The sequence below is a fragment of the Pseudonaja textilis genome, chromosome 8 (genome assembly GCF_049901715.1).
Source record: "Pseudonaja textilis isolate UNSWEBS1 chromosome 8, rPseTex1.2, whole genome shotgun sequence".
In the NCBI taxonomy this organism is placed as follows: Eukaryota; Metazoa; Chordata; class Lepidosauria; order Squamata; family Elapidae; genus Pseudonaja; species Pseudonaja textilis.
In genome coordinates, this window is record NC_141997.1 from 10,375,314 (window position 1) to 10,391,736 (window position 16,423).

The following is a 16,423-nucleotide window of genomic DNA, read 5'->3' on the forward strand; positions in this document are numbered from 1 at the left end:
TGGATTTAATGACATACACAGATTCAGAGGATTTTAAAGATTAATATAGAGTTGAGATCAGAGGTTTGGGACTGGTGGACAAACATTTTTTAAAAGTCATGGAATTTTGTTTTCATAGATAACTGCAGTAAGATTATTGTATGCCTGGAGATAGAAAGATTTAACACTATCCACAATGAAGGAATTGTTGGTGAAGATGATGGAACTTGCTGAGATCGCTAAATTGACTTCTTTGATCAGAGAAAAGACAAGATCTACATTAACTGCTGATTGGAAAACCCATGTTTTGCATAAAACAGAAAAAATACACCTATGATTCATGGCTTTTATGATTAGGCAGGATATAGAAAAAGGAGTTACTTTGTAACTGAGCAGAATAAGAAGTAAATTTGTACTTATAACTTTGTGAAGAAGTTTTAAAACTACTGTTCTTTGTATTTTTTTCTTCATAGTTTTTACTTTTACTTTTCCCCCTTTCTTGCATTTTTAGCTTCCTCTTTGATTTTATTTTCTCTTTCTAACTTTATATCAGTTTATATCAGTTTTTTTATATCATTAAATTTTATTTCGTTTTCAAAATTTAAAAAACATAAAATAAAACTTTATACATCATTATATCATTATATTAGTTTTTATCTTCCCTTTAAAAAATCTTTAATGAAAATTATCTGTCATCTATCTGTCTATCTAATTTAGCAACCATAGCTGATGAAAGTTTTAAAGAATTTTTGTTTAAATATATATTTGTGAAGACGCTGCTTTTTAAAGGTTTTTTTTTTAAAGGGGTAATCCTACTGTATTGTCATTTTCATATATGAGAGTTCATAGGCTGAGTATCTGAAGCCACAATTTTTCTAAGCGTCTCTCTACTAGGGACGAATTAATCAATTTGGGATTTCAGGATTATATAAACTGGACCCTTTTTTAAAAAAAAAATATGCAAGAGGGCGTTGGAAAACTACTTTCTTAACATGCCAAGAAGTCTGGATTTTCATGTAAGCTACCAGATATGAGTTTTGTTTGGAGGTGATTTTTTTTAGTGATTCAGACGATACAGGCTTCACCAACAGAATTTACAATTCTACTTGGAAGGCATTCTCTCGTTGGTGTGTTAAGTCAGGTCTCGATCCCACAGCAGTCTCCATCCCTCAGATTCTGGACTTCTTGCAAGAGGGTCTGGATAAAGGGTTAGCCCCTAATACTCTCCGAAGACAAGTAGCAGCCTTGTCTTCAGTATTGAGGGATTTAGACTCCATAGCACACCATCCTGTCGTGAATCAAGGTTATTATTATATAAGTTAGAATCCAGAAATAGTGAAAGGTCAAAGGAATGCAACATTTTATTTATTTATTTATATTGATATTTCATGTTTCTAGACTTCCCATCTCCACCAAAGAGGGACTCAAAATCACAATAACAATAATTTGGCAATACTATATTCCTTTTCCCTTAAGGGATACCTAAGTGTATCTTGCTGTAAAATTAGTTGGCTTGTTAAACTAGGAAGCCTTCTCCCCACCAGCACTTTTAAGCAAGCAGTAATACTGATACTTTCACTTTCATCTTTAAAAAAGTTTCAGTGTTTTGCGGATCTAAGCTACTGTCATGTTTCCTATCTACATTTCTTCAAAAAGCTTTATGGAAAAAGTGGGGAATAGAATCTCTATTGAATTTTAGTGCTTATGGCACTGAACAGCAGACCTTACAGCTATGGAATGCTGAATATGCTTATGGATTGGCTTTCTGTAGTATTGAAGAAAACTATTTCACTAATCAGGAAATACTTTATATTATTCATTTAGCACAGAGGTGGCTTATGTATCTTCAACATATCAGAACAGGATGACTTATACGCTCTTCTTCCTTCTATTGCCAGAACAGAATACATGAAAGTGATGCTGGATCTTTTCTTTATACCTTTCCAATTCAATTCCAGACTGGAATAAATCTTAACTGGAGGGTGGAGGAAAGAAACATTTTAGTGAAAATCTTTGGAGCATTGCCATGTTTTAGTGGCAGGCAAGAAATCATAAACAATTGTAAGTCTAGTTGGCAGGTGTAAATCCCCATGAGTGGGGATTACAAGAGTTACAAGAAGATTGTTTTGCTCATCCAAATACAAAGTTTCATGGGCAAAGTTTTTGAAAGGCAGAGTCAAATACTGTATTATTCCCAGCATATTGCATCTTGTTTGAGAAAGTAAAATACAGAGAAAAGTATTTCTTATTTTAATGGATTAATATTTAATGTGATTTAAGACACAGTGTGTTCAATGGGGCTTACTTTCAGGATATGTGTAAAAAGCTGTGACTTCTGTTCTAAAATTCATTCTTTATTTTGAGCTTGTGTCATTAAAGGACATTTTTGCTCTTAAAGTCTATCTTGGAGCACTTCCAGTCTTCTAAGAGCACTTTTAAGTCCCATAAGCACCAAGCAATATATCTATTGAATTAAAGTTGTCTGTTGGGGGTTATTGGGTTCTAAAATTCCTTAGTTAGGAAAGGAAGAAATGTATTTTAAAAATATCGCTGAACCCATTTCATTGTGTCAGGAAATTCAGAATTCATACACTATGTATAGCTCCCTTACTTTTGAGTAATTATTCTAGGCTTGAATTAAAATTTCAGTTCACCTGGAAATAGAGAATGAATGCAAAAGTTGGGAAGAATGTAAGAGAAATTGTGGAATGTCAGCTGCTCCAAGATATCTCTTTTATTAATCGAATTGCTTTTTCAATTGAATTATGCATGCTCTTTCTCTTTCTTGTAAATAGGGTTGTGCATCTCAAAAATGTTTCAGAAGAACTGTCTGTTTCCCACTTTTGATGAGCACAGCATCTCCTTACTGTTTATTAAATAGAAGCCATTTTCAGCTTTTTAATACAAGCATAGAAAAGAAGATGCTGCTTCTGCTGCTTCGGTGAAAAATCCATTTACAAGGACTAAGGCAACTGTAAAAAAAAAAAAAAGGAAGCTTTTCTTCAGGTTCATATGGAAAAATAGCCAGGCTGCCTTAATGAACCGCAAACCAGGGCTGCAGTGAGATGAGATCCTGGAACATTTCTTTGTATTTATTTTTGAAGCATCCGCAGCACAGTAAACAACATAATTTCTCCTCACAACAGCTCTCAGATGTTGGTGAGTCTATGTTAGTAACTAACCTTAGGATTTCAGATTCAGGTTTTCTTTTAGAGGTCAGATAAATATTCTTTTAAAAGCATTAAATACTAGTTGCATCAACCATGCAACTGGTATTTTTTAAAAAATATTTCAATATTATTTTTAATAACAAAAATAAAAATAGCAATAATATGAAGGAGTAATAGCAAAATGTGGTAAAAAGTGTGTGAAGCTGAGAGTAATGCAATGTGACAATGGACTGAGTTTAACATGCTTCTTGAACTGCATGATAAAAAATGCAATTGAGAAAAAATGAAGTCTAAAATTACTACCTTTTCATCCTTTAAAAGAAAAACACCAATATCCAAAGTATTATCTTCAATTCAAATTGAAGAACATTAAGCTCATTTATAAGAACAAACCTCAGCTGTACTGTCAGGATAAGGCAACAATTAACCATTTAAATAGCTACTCATGTAAACATTTCTATTTTTTCCATTAAGCAATCTCAAGAATTGCAATGGGGTTATATGACTCTGCATCTCACGAAGAGGACATCCAAGGGAAAAATGAAAAGAACGCTCTTGTTGATCGTGGTTTGTTTTCTGAACTTGTTTAATTTCTGAATTTTCATCACCAGTCTAAGTGACATCACTTAGCAGAACTTCAGTTGAAATGTCTTATTTCAGTTCTGCTTTTATAGGTTTTATGTAGTCATTTATTCACATGACCAACTGGTCACATCGTGTGAGGGTTATCTGGTGATGAAGTCACCCTGGCTGGTCGCATTACCAACTGGTAATGCCATGTGAGTGTTATCTGGTGGAAAGCTCTAAGTTGCTACAATGTATTTAATCCAGGTTCCTTTGAGTCATATCTATAATCAAATTTCTTATCTTTTTTTTTTGTCTGTCTCATATCCATATTACTACTGTAACCAATATTTTCCTGAAGGATATTTCCAGTTGATTCACTTTATTTCCAGTTTGTTTAATCATTGGTTATTTTTATTCTTATAGGCCACAACTAGGCTAGTCTCAGACTCCCAGTCTAGTATACCAATCTTTATTATATCAACAAGTACTAAGTGCCAAGTGCTCCCTTTGTACAGGTAGTCCTTGTTTAGTGAGTTTCTGAATTAGCAACTGTTCATAGCTATGACAGTGAAGAAGAAGTAACTTTAAGACTAATCCTCACATTTACAATTTTCACAGGTCTAAAAAGCAGAGGAAAGCTGAAGCAAAATCATAAAATCATGTTTCACTAAGCTAGGTGTTAGCTTATTGTATCTGTGAGGTCTGCATCCACAGTTGCTGCTATTGATAAATGTCATGATCCACAAAGTGAAAAGATTACAGAAGCTTTGCCAACTTCTTGAGATTTTCAGGGCAAGTGCTCTTTGTATACCCAAGCATCCTTACCTACATCTGCTGGGTACTGGAATAACACTATTTGTTAGAGTCCAGGCCAGTTACCAGAGATCTATGAGACATAATAATATTGGAAATAATGGTGAAGGCTTCCCACCGAACAAGCATTACAAAAGTGTTGTTTCATACCTTTGTTGGCAAGTTCGGGGCATTCCAATGCCCTATGCCCTACTAGATTACATCTGAAACACCACATAGCTGGTTGAAGCTGCACCTGAAGATGTCCTAGATGAGCAAGCAGACTGATTTCCAGAAGAAATGCTTCCAGTCTTCATCACTAACAAGAGGACTTGGTTATATGCACCAATATGAAGTTCCAGGAGAGGGAGAAGATGTACTGCTCCAGGAATTTTAAAGCGCTTAAGGTGGAGCACATCTCTCTTGTTTTGTTGTCCTTCCTGAGAGCCTCCCAATACCATATTCTCTTCTGTGCAGGGGAGCAAAGAGAATCCCATGGCCAGCAAAGAAAAAAAAATGCTGGATTCAAAACAGGGCTATAAGTGCTCTAGAAGTGATTGTACATGCCACCAGAATATAAGAGATATTTCCAGGTGCTCCAAGTTGTCATTTTGATTATTCAATGGCTGCAATAATAGGTGGATTTTTTTACTTGTTGAATTAGATATACTTTTAAAATCCTTCCTTAAATCTTTTTCCTATGGAGGTTTATCTACTGGAGAACATTCATACACAAAAGGCACTTCAACTGTATTCACATGGAATAATTCTTGTTCTCTGTGTTGCAATTGCTTTAAGAACTCCATCTGTCATTTGTAAAAGATGAAACAAACGATAGAAGCAGCATACAGTTAGAAGCCCAGAATTTTTTTCTCACCATCTACATACTATTTGGGCAATATCAACAGATACACTACCTGAAGCTTTGCCTATTATCAAGTCACCTGTAATAACTCCATCATTAAAGACTGGTATTTACCCAAAATCAAGCAAAGCAGGTAGGCAGAGTTGCTCACAGAATCACAATTTCATTCAGATATCTATCTATCTGCCATCGGCTAGCTCAGTCTGTCACATAAAATTTGCTTGCAAGCAAACTCACAAAATTAACTCACAACACACCCTGTATGTAAATGTTGAATTTTTTATATAAAAAAGAGCAATTTTTACACAAAATCAGGCAAAGCAGGCAGGCAGATTGAGCTGCTCACAGAATCATTCAGTGATCTATCTATCTGCCATCAGCTAGCTCAGTCTGCGACATAAAATTTGCTTGCCATGAGTCTGCACTGAATAATAGAACCTTTAGTCCTAAGGGAGGTTCGGCTGTGGTTAAAAGCAGAGCCGAAGATTTAAAGACTAGCTAGAAAGCAAGAAATCCAATCATTTTCTGCTTCCTAGCTAATCTAAATCTCCCAGCACAAGAAAACAGCTGATGGATGGAAAAATAGCAATTTAGCAGGCAAGTTTGGGTAAGGAGTGAGTGGGCAGGGAGGGTTCCCACAGGTCATGTGGGCGGCACAGCCTTGTGTTTCTGCACAGCCTGGATTAATTGCTTTGGGGAGGTGCTCTGAGAGTGAGATTTCTCTGCAGCCCACCAAAATTTTCTTGTGGCCCAGTGGGCCACGGCCCACCAGTTGGTGACCACGGATCTAGACTATATTTTCTGTTTGCACTCTTAGATATACATATTTGGCAGTAAATCATAGAATCAGAAAGCTGGAAAGGACTGTTTAGATCACTGATTTTATACAGTACCTTGTTCTTAGCAAGAACTTAAATTAATGGATCCCTAATAAATTCATAGATCTCAACACTTTATTTGGTTAGATTGTTGAAATATTATTAAGATGTTTGTGCAATTTGTGCATTTTTAAATCAATATGTTTCCTTCTTTTAATTTAGGAGTGAATATTCTAGAATAGTAGCTCTTCACCTTCCTCTTGTCATAGTCTTTGACATACATTTGCCCTTCCTTATCATTTGTTCAGCAAATTCTTACAAATCAATGCCTTTAGCATTTAAATTTAGCATGCCACCAAAATTGAAACCTTTGGGCATCTGTCAGAGCTCCCCACTTGATTGTTTAGCTTCTGCCACATTATGACTGAAGATAAGTAAGTAAAAAAGAAACAGTAATAATTGTCACTCATTCATCCTAGCAAACATTGGGTAATTGTTATGGTGGTTCCGTCAGCTCTCTTTGCTCTCATGCTCTCTCTTCCCCCAGTATGGGAAGGATGTTAGTTAAGTGATGACAAGGGAATAGAACAGCCAGGTAGCATGCAAGTAGCAGTAAAAACTAAAGGAATCCTATGCTTGCTTGCTTGCTCACTCACTCACACATCCTATGAGAAGAACTCCAAAAGGGCTGTGGTTCACATTATATTCTAAAAAGTCACTGAGACCGTTTCAGTTAGATATTTCCTCCTAATAAGACTTGGGAACCACCACTCATTTAGACATAAAGCTAGAATCTTTCACTTTGACTCCAAATATAATGACCAAAATATGGCTACTGGTTCAGAGCTTTTCCCTGTTCCTGTACCTAGGTGAGGCTATGGCCCATCTCCCCTCTCCCAATCACTCCACTCACTTTCAGAGCCACCTGCCTTTCAGCAGTAAGAAATTCAAAGCATTACTGTTGTGCCAGAGAAAGCTCTTTCTCAACTGGGGAATCCGCTGCCCGCTGTGGCAGGGATTTTGTGTGTAAGTGTGTACATACGCCTGCATGCATGTAGAAAAGGGAATTGGCACTTTAGCTATTAAATCTCCTTTCCCATGGAGGAATTCTGTGGCATCGGAGAATTGTTGGGATAAAGGGAAGTGGGGTGAGATCATATAAATGCTTAAAATAAATAAAATGAATGAATGAATGAATCACGGACTGAATTGTCACCCAATGTTTATTTATCAACAATAGGCCCGATCTTATCAGGTGGGTGGGGACAAAAAGGTTATGATATGTATAAACAATATTTATATAATGGTTATTTCATTTAAGATTAAAATCCAAGGTGCTCCATAATCAAAGAAGATAGGATAGTTTAGAGAGGATATCTTGCATGAATTCAATCCCAAATAAAGGCACAAACTTCTTTAAAATGTAACCCTGGTGTTTAACATTTGTCCTTAATGACTATCTTCAAATACAAGTTCTAGCCACCATCTCATTTCCCACCTTTTTATGGCTTTGCAGCTCCAACAGCGTCCAGCTGATTACCAAAGCAAAACCCACTGACAAGATGTCGCTGCAGGGATTTGCTCTCTTCTGTTGATAGAAGAAAAGGAATGTGAAATTTCACACTACTAAGCTAAGAAAAGAAGGAGGGATCAACACTGAGACTCCAAATTTTCTTGATTAAAACAGCCAGCTACTTTTCTTCTGCCTTCTGAAAATATAATGCAGTTGAGCAAAGTCAATTACTGAAATTTTAGGAATTGTTATCTCTTGTATGATATAACTCCCTTTCCATTACTTGTATCAATGATCAAGAGAAAAAGAAACAGGAATAAGAATTTGCCTTTGTGGACTGTACTTCATTAATTACTAAAACTAATTTCTACTTTGATGCAAAATATAACTGAATTAAGTTCCCTTGGATATTTTGCAATCCAAAAGTTGGTGTAACATGCTTTCTTTCTGTACCACAAATCACAGATGTCCCAGCATTCATAGAATACATTGTTTAAATCTCCTGTGATTCTTCCTCATGTCAGTGATTATTTTCCCAGGTATCAGAAAAAGCTGGTGGTGATGTGAAAATGAATACTTACCCTGATGCATCCTAAATCAGCATTAGACTTTTTGCAGTCATATCACACTGCTGGCTCATATTTTATTTGCAATCAGCTATTATTTATTTCAATATCTTTTCCACAAGTATTATTGACAAGCCACGAGTTTCAAAAAAGTTTGACAGTCTGCTCTAGAATGTACTGAGGGATCACTGTCAGGTCTACAGACCAATCACTGTTGATCTGTAGTTTTCTGGATCGTTGTTCTCTCCTCAACTCCCAACCTTTGCATTTGAAGGTATGGACATTGCATGCCCCAAGTCATCTGCAGCTTTTTCTTAGAGTTTCAACAAGTTCTGTATAGGTAGTCCTTGACTTACAACCACAAATGAGCCCAGAATTGATGTTGCTAAGTGAAAAAATTGTTAAGTGAGTTTTGTCCCATTTTATTTTTCACTTTTATAATATTTTATTAGATTATAGAATAAAATACAAAAATACAAAAGTAAAAAGTTGGACACAATGGGGAGGGGAAGGGAAAGGAAATGTGAGGGGAGGGAGAAAAAAAGGCATTGACTTCTGATTCCTTCTGTTGCAGTAGAATAAAGCATTAACATTGAACCTCAACTGTTTACTTTTCCATATTAGTATAAACTAGCCATTTCCATAACAACAAATCAATCTAATCAGTAAAACCCAAAATCAAAGTTTCTTTTTTTTCCACCTCAAGCACAAAGTCCAGAAGTGGTCTCCATGTAGAAACAGAAAATATTCTTTTCTTTGATCAAAACAGTCAATTTAGCCATCTCTGTAACTCCATCAGCTTCTGTAGCCATTCCTCCATGGTGGGAATCAAAATGTTCTTCCATTTTTGTGCATACAGTAGTATTGCTGCTGTGAACACATATAAGATCAAAGTTCCAAAAAAATTTTCCAAGTCTTTTTCCATTATCCTAAAAAAACAGTTTCTGGTTTCATGTTTATCAATTTTTATATACTGTTGTTGCTCTCTAGCCCCATCTAGTGGCCAGAGAGACAAAATACCAAGTATATTGTTTAAAGCTGACCCAACCCATTTTATCCATCAGCCTGCACTCTCAAATCAAGCGCACGCTGGGAAGCCAGACTCCATTTCCTTAGCATTTGGAGAAGGCAGAAATGCAAAGAATAATCCATCTTAATCTGTGATACATGGTCATCCAAGTACAAACCCACATTCCACACACAGAGCATCGCTGGTGAGATTTAAATTGCCTGTATTTATTAATTGTTATGTTCAGCAGTAACCTAACACTGTCCATCTTGTATTTGGTTTTCATTGTATGTATCCCTATTTTCCCCAGTTTCACAATATCCTGTTTTTTTCAATATAGCATTCAAATCTACACACATGGTCTGTTTTATTGGAGGATAGGTGAGTTTAGCTGCATGTCGAGCTGCTCACAGACTAAAGTGTAGTGAGGACAGAACAGTGAAACAGTGGCTACCCAGCAGGTGAGATCCAGAGTAAGTCTATACAGAGAGCTGCTGAAGAATGACACCAGACCCACACCCATGAGAGCCACACAAGATGCCACCACCACACTTCCATGTAGAAAACAGACTCACACCCACTCAGAAGATGAGACACGACCACGGACCAGAAGCCGCACTGCAGCTGCATCACTACCCACTTCAAACCCCTCCGAGCCATACATGAAGCAAACCGACACCCACTATGAAGATGCAGCACGACCACGAACTCGAAGCCAAACAGCAAGATCACAGCTCACCAACTCAAATCCCCCAGCAACTAAGACTAACCTGAGCACAACCAAGCCCCCACCTGAACAGAACACGCCTCCAACCAATCAGAACACGGCCAACCCCCCAACCAATCAGAACACAGCCAAGCCCCCTACCAATGAGAACACACCCCCACCCAATCAGAACAAAGCCAAGTCCCCATCCAATCAAGTCCCACCCCCACTAGCAGTTAAAAGGAAGAAGCAGCTGCAATCTCACATCACTCTGAGAAGCAAGAGCTGAAGACAGAAGCCTGAAGATGATGAATGAGACTTCATCGAAACGTTGCCTAGATACTTCGAATCTTACGCGGGAGAAAACCCGAACAACCGAAGATCCACATATATATATATATATGTGTGTGTGTGTGTGTGTGTGTGTGTGTGTGTGTGTATGTATGTATATATGTATATATGTATATGTGTATATGTGTGTGATATATATATATATATATATATATATATATATATATAATTCAGCTTTGTTCGGGTATTTTCCCACGTCATTGTAGTTGTGCTTTTTTTTTTTAAACAAGTTTTATTGATTTTACAAACAAACAAACAAAACAAAACATCATTAAACATTAAAAATCTCATCTGCCGAAACGTTGCTACAACTTTAAAAGCACAACTATAATGACGTGGGAAAATACCCGAACAAAGCAGAATGCCATACATGTAAGTACCCGCGAAAACTTAAGAATAGATAGATAGATAGATAGATAGATAGGAATGAGATAATTAAAAGCAAGGTTTCAAAAACTAAGGGAAGAGAAAAATTATTGAGAAAATGTTAAAATAGTAATGAGATATGGAATAGAATACAAAGATGAATATGAAATTGAGTTTGTGTCTGTATGGAGAAGTGATAACCCAGGACCATGCTATTCTCAAAAAAAGATATTTTATTTGTATTATGTTTTGTGAAAACCCAAATGAAACTTTTACAAAAAAAAGAAAAGAAATAGAAATGAAAAGAGAGAGAGCATGGTTAGAAACGGAAAGAATGCAGCAAGAAGCATCCCTGGAAATGCAGAAAGCCCTGTTAGAAGCACGCCTAGACAGAGTCACCATAGAGAAAGAGGTAACAGCTGCCATAGCTGAAGTCAAAGCCCTAGAGAAAGCTGTATATTCTGACAATGAATGCAGTAAATGCAGCAATGTGCTTGGGCCAGAAGTTGAACCCCAAGATCCTCCGCAATGCACTTCAGAGTATCAGTGTGCGGTCAAGCAACAATGCTCACCTTGATGGAATAGACAACGTACAAGAAACAAGCCAAAGATGCTACTCAGCACCACTACAGGCTAGTGACAAAGCCTCAAGCCTACAAACAGTTCAAGTAAAGCTGAACCTCTGATAGCAAACCCCCACACACCCAAGGTACTTGACCCTGCAAGTTATCCTACTGGATCAGCCTACACACCAGAGCAGCATGAAAAGGACCAGCAGAAACCAGAGACTCCTAAAAGGTATGACTGCACAACACCTTTTCACCACAGCAATGCACAATCGGCTAATCAAACCACCATGACCTTGCCAAGTTTCTTGCATGACATGAGCTAGTCATACAAGGACTTGAAAATTTTAATGATCATCCTGAAAGCTATAGACCCTGGAGATCTTCCTTCCAAAATGCCATCAGAGGCTTAGATTTGTCATGTGGTGAGGAGATAGATTTGATCATTAAATAGCTCAGAATTGAATCTGCTGAGCATGCAAAACAAATCAGGACAATAAACATAAACTACCCAAAACAGGCTTTAAAACAATCTGTGACAGACTTGATGAGTGCTATGGCTCAGCAGAAGCAGTGGAAAATGCACTGTTCAAAAGACTTGATAGCTTTCCCAAAATACCTAACACAACTTATCAGAAGCTTAGGGAACTGGGAGACTTACTAAATGGAACTTCAACTAGCTAAGTCAGAAGGAGACTTGCAAGGACATGCATTCCTTGACACATCCAGAGGTGTCAACCCTATTGTACAAAAGTTATCCTATAATTTACAAGAGCAGTGGATCACACATGGCTCCAAATACAAAAGAGAGTACAATGTTCCATTTCCCCCCTTCTCTGTTTTGGTGAACTTCATGTGCCAATAAGCTAAAGCAAGAAATGATCCTAGCTTTGACTTCACATTGTCATTTGCTGCTCCTTCAGAACATAATCCTCACAAGCCTCCAGTGGCAGCCCACAAAACTAATGTGACTCCTTCAGATTCCCTTCACAATCTGGCTTCACCATCATTTCTTTTCTAAAAAAGCTTCCTGGGGAGACACCCAAAGAGTGGGTGTCTCATAGAAACCCCTGTTTTATATTTATTCCAATATCTTAGTATGGCATGCCTAGCGAAATTATTGTTGAAATCAACATTAACTTTAACTTTGTCATAATGTAAATAACTATGCCATCCAAACCTTAATTCATGACCTTCTAAATCAAGTAGCCTCTTGTTCTGGAGGTTTGCCCACTCTTTTAACCAGATCAGACAGCATGCATCAAAATATCATTTCAAATCTGGCAAACCCAACCCCCCTCTTTCCTTAGCACCTTGCAATAGCTTGCAACTAATTCTTGGTGGGGGTTTTTTCCCTTGCCATATAACCTTGGAAATATCTTTCTGCCATTGTTTAAATGGAATATTGTTTGCAAGTATTAGTAATGTCTGGAACAGAAAGAGCATTTTAAGTAAGACATTCATTTTAATTATGGAGATTCTACCCAATAGTGATAAATGCAATGTGGCCCATCTTTTTAAGTCTCTTTTAATATCATTCCAAAGAGGCACATAATTATTTTGAAACAATTTTATATTTGTATTGTCAACATAACCTCCAAATATTTCACCTTTTTCTTGACTTTAAAACCTGGCTTTTTTAGTCAATATATCATTGTCCTGAGATGACATATTCTTAATCAATATTGTTGCTTTCTGTTTGTTTATTTTAAAGTCTGCTAAAAGTTTTGCCCATTTATTTTTCTTGCCACATTTGTTAAGTGAATAACTGCAGTTGTTAAATGAGTAACATGGTTGTTAAGTGAATCTGGCTTCCCCATTTACTTCGCTTGTCGGAAGGTTGCAAAAGGTGATCACAAGATCCCAGGATAAATAAATATCATAAATATGAATCAGCTCTCAAGCATTCAAATGTAAATCACATGACCATGGAGATGCTGCAATGATCATGAGTGACAAAAAGGTCATAAGTCACTTTTTTCAGTGTTGTTGTAACTTTAAATGGTCACTAAAGGGACTGTTGGAGGTCAGGGACTATCTATTCTTTATTTTATGCTGGCTGCATTTCAGTTCTCAATAAACTCATATGGTTTTATATCTGCTAAACCAGGATCCAAAACATGTCTATTATGATGCCACATTGGAGGTCTTGAGTTTGCTGAGATGTTAAAATGAAAATTGCAGAGATGACAGGTAAGCTAAATCTGAACGTAAATTTAACTAAAATTGAGTAAGTTTCCCTTTTGTAACATTAAAAATAACAACTGATGGGCAATGTTTGGACAGCACTAGTCTACAGACAGTGGAAGACTATATCTGTATGACATATGAGGACTGAATGAAAAAATGTGCCTCCACTCCTATAACTTTAATTTAAATAGGAATATTTTAAAACAGGAAACAGAAAAATAATCAACTCATTTTATTTGTATTTACATCTTCACTTAATTATTATCATTTACTATATAATTCTACCACTGATAGACAAACTTCTTAAAACCATCATGAAAGAACAACAGGCAGTGTCTCTTTAACCAGATTCTGTGAACCCTTTCCATCCCTTACACTTCTTCATTTGAGTCAAAAAGATGCCAAAGAAATGTCCTTCGATTTTGTAAAAAGTTGGAAGTCACATTGGGCCAAGTCTAAACTGTTTGATGGATCAGTAAGACAAGACCTAATTTATAATTGCCTCTAAGTTAACTCATGAGGTATGAAACCTAGTGTTGACATGATGCACAAAATTTCTTTCTTGTGTTTCTGAACTCTTTTCAATCATTGTTTCAGAGTTTTGAATGTTGTAATGTGCTGTTCTGAGTTGACAAATTCACCTCTATCACAATCTGTATCCTCGCAAAAAGTAACCATGAATTTTTCTCCTGAAGTTAAGGGTTTGGTAGGTACAGCTTTGAAATGCTATCCCATGGACTGACATTTTATTTCTGGGGTGTAATGATGAGCTCATGTTTCATCAGTTGGCACAATGCCATGAAACAATTTATCTTCTTTCTCAGAATGTGACAAAAATTGCTAGCAATTTCAGCTCGAAGCTTTCATCCCTGCCATCAATATGCAAGGAACCCATCTTGCACAAATGGTTTTGGTGTTGAAGAACATAAATAATGTGACCCACATATTCCTGTGAAGGACCAAACTTGACAGCAATTTCCCTTTAAGTGATTTGTCAATTGTCCTTAATCAGTACATCAACCCTTCTTGTGTGAAATTCATTGGTTGTTGTCACAAGTTATCCACTTTATTTTGGAGCATTTTTCTCTGTTCACCCTCTTTATCCATTTTGCCCCAATGATGCATGCGTTGTACTCACATCGGCATAGTCATCACCATAAACAATCTGCATTCTGTGATAAGCTTCAATTGGAGGTTCTCCTTCAGTGGTCAAAAATTCAATCATGATGTATTGCCCAAAGTGCACCGATGGAGGCTTCCATGTCAGCAATAGTAACAACAACCTTTTCCCCCAGTAATTTCCCATCAACTAAAGCAAAAGAACAAATGCTAAAGAACATGTCCAACCTCCTGGCATGTCCATACAGTCATCTGTTGATGATTAATAATATTAGTGGTATTACTTATTATTCATTTTCAGATTATTTCTTCTGGGTTTTTCTGTGAACCCCAAACCATTTCTTAGCTAAGGGCAATATTGAGAAAGTAAATTAAAATTAATACTAGGGCTTTTAAAACTGGATAAAGTAGGAGAAGACTTAGGTGAGGAATCAAGTCATTAAATAAATATAGGGATGAGATATAAGAAAATAATCTCATCTTTACTGGTATAACTCAGCTACTCAAAAGGTATGCATTCATATATTTCATGTTAAAAGGGCACTGGAGGGCAATGTAACATAATCACTGATTTAATTACATGTAAAATAAATGTCATCCCATATATTCAACTCCAGGGCCTGCCCTATTTCAGGTTCCAAAAGGGTTTAAATGTAACTTGACTACCTGATGGTAATTAATAAAAGCAGAATTATCAGTAATGGTAGAAAACATTGCAGATCATCATCAGCACATACTGGGCTAAGGATAATTTGAAGGCAATGTGAGCAATGTAAAATGTGTTTGTTTACTTCAATTTATATGGCTGCCCACTCTGAAATACATTGGAAACTAACAATTAAAAATGATACAAAAGTAAGTACAATTAAAAATCACACAGCACACACCTATCCACTTATCTGTCACTTAAAAGAAAAGGGAGGACAAGCCAAAGGATATAAACTATGATATTAAACTATGCTGTGCATTGGGATTTGCAAGAAGTTGAGATTCAAAATGCTGTTACCAGACCAGCATTTCACGATTCTCCTGAGAGTGAGCAACTATATTTTTTCATTGTTTCCTATGGATTTAAATAGTTATGTAGCTAATTGGGGAAGGACAATCACTATGAAATTTAGCAACTGGAGGTGAGCTCTATGCATTTTCCTCTGCCTAATCATATGCACTGCTTAATAAGTTTATTGGCAACCTGCTGCTCCTGCAGATAACAAATGATCAGAGAATCAGTATTTGAATCAAATTAATTGCCAAACTTCCCAACCCCACCAAATCATTGTCTTCTGCTAAGTATCATTTATTTTACTACTAGATAAGATCAAACATTTCATGAGAAAGAGCACATATGCAATTATGAGGCTATCAACTATATATCATCAGGTCTGGGGAATAGAATATTTGCTGAACATTTCTAATGTATAGTACTTCAAACAATTTTCCTTCATCTGGGAAAAGTTCCCAAGTTTAATTTTACAGAAGTTAATATCTCTCCAAGACAATTTAAGTTCCATTGAGGAAAAAATGTATTACTGAATACCGAATTACAATAATTTGGCAATAGATTCAAGCTTTAAGGGCATTTCCATGTCCATTTTACCAAAGCTGTATGTGTGTAGAAGAGGGTGACCCTTCAGTTCTTGGTTGACTTCAGTTCCCAGCATTCACAACTACTGCTCATGTTTATTTGAATTGCAAGTGGACAACATCTGGAAGGCCACAGCTTTGTCACTGTGCAGAATTATTGACTATAATGAAAACTGTATTTTCAACAAGAAAGAATATTAAGTAAGGTCAAAGCAGCATCTACTATATTAATAATTAGGGCCAAAATCTTTGACAGAAACCT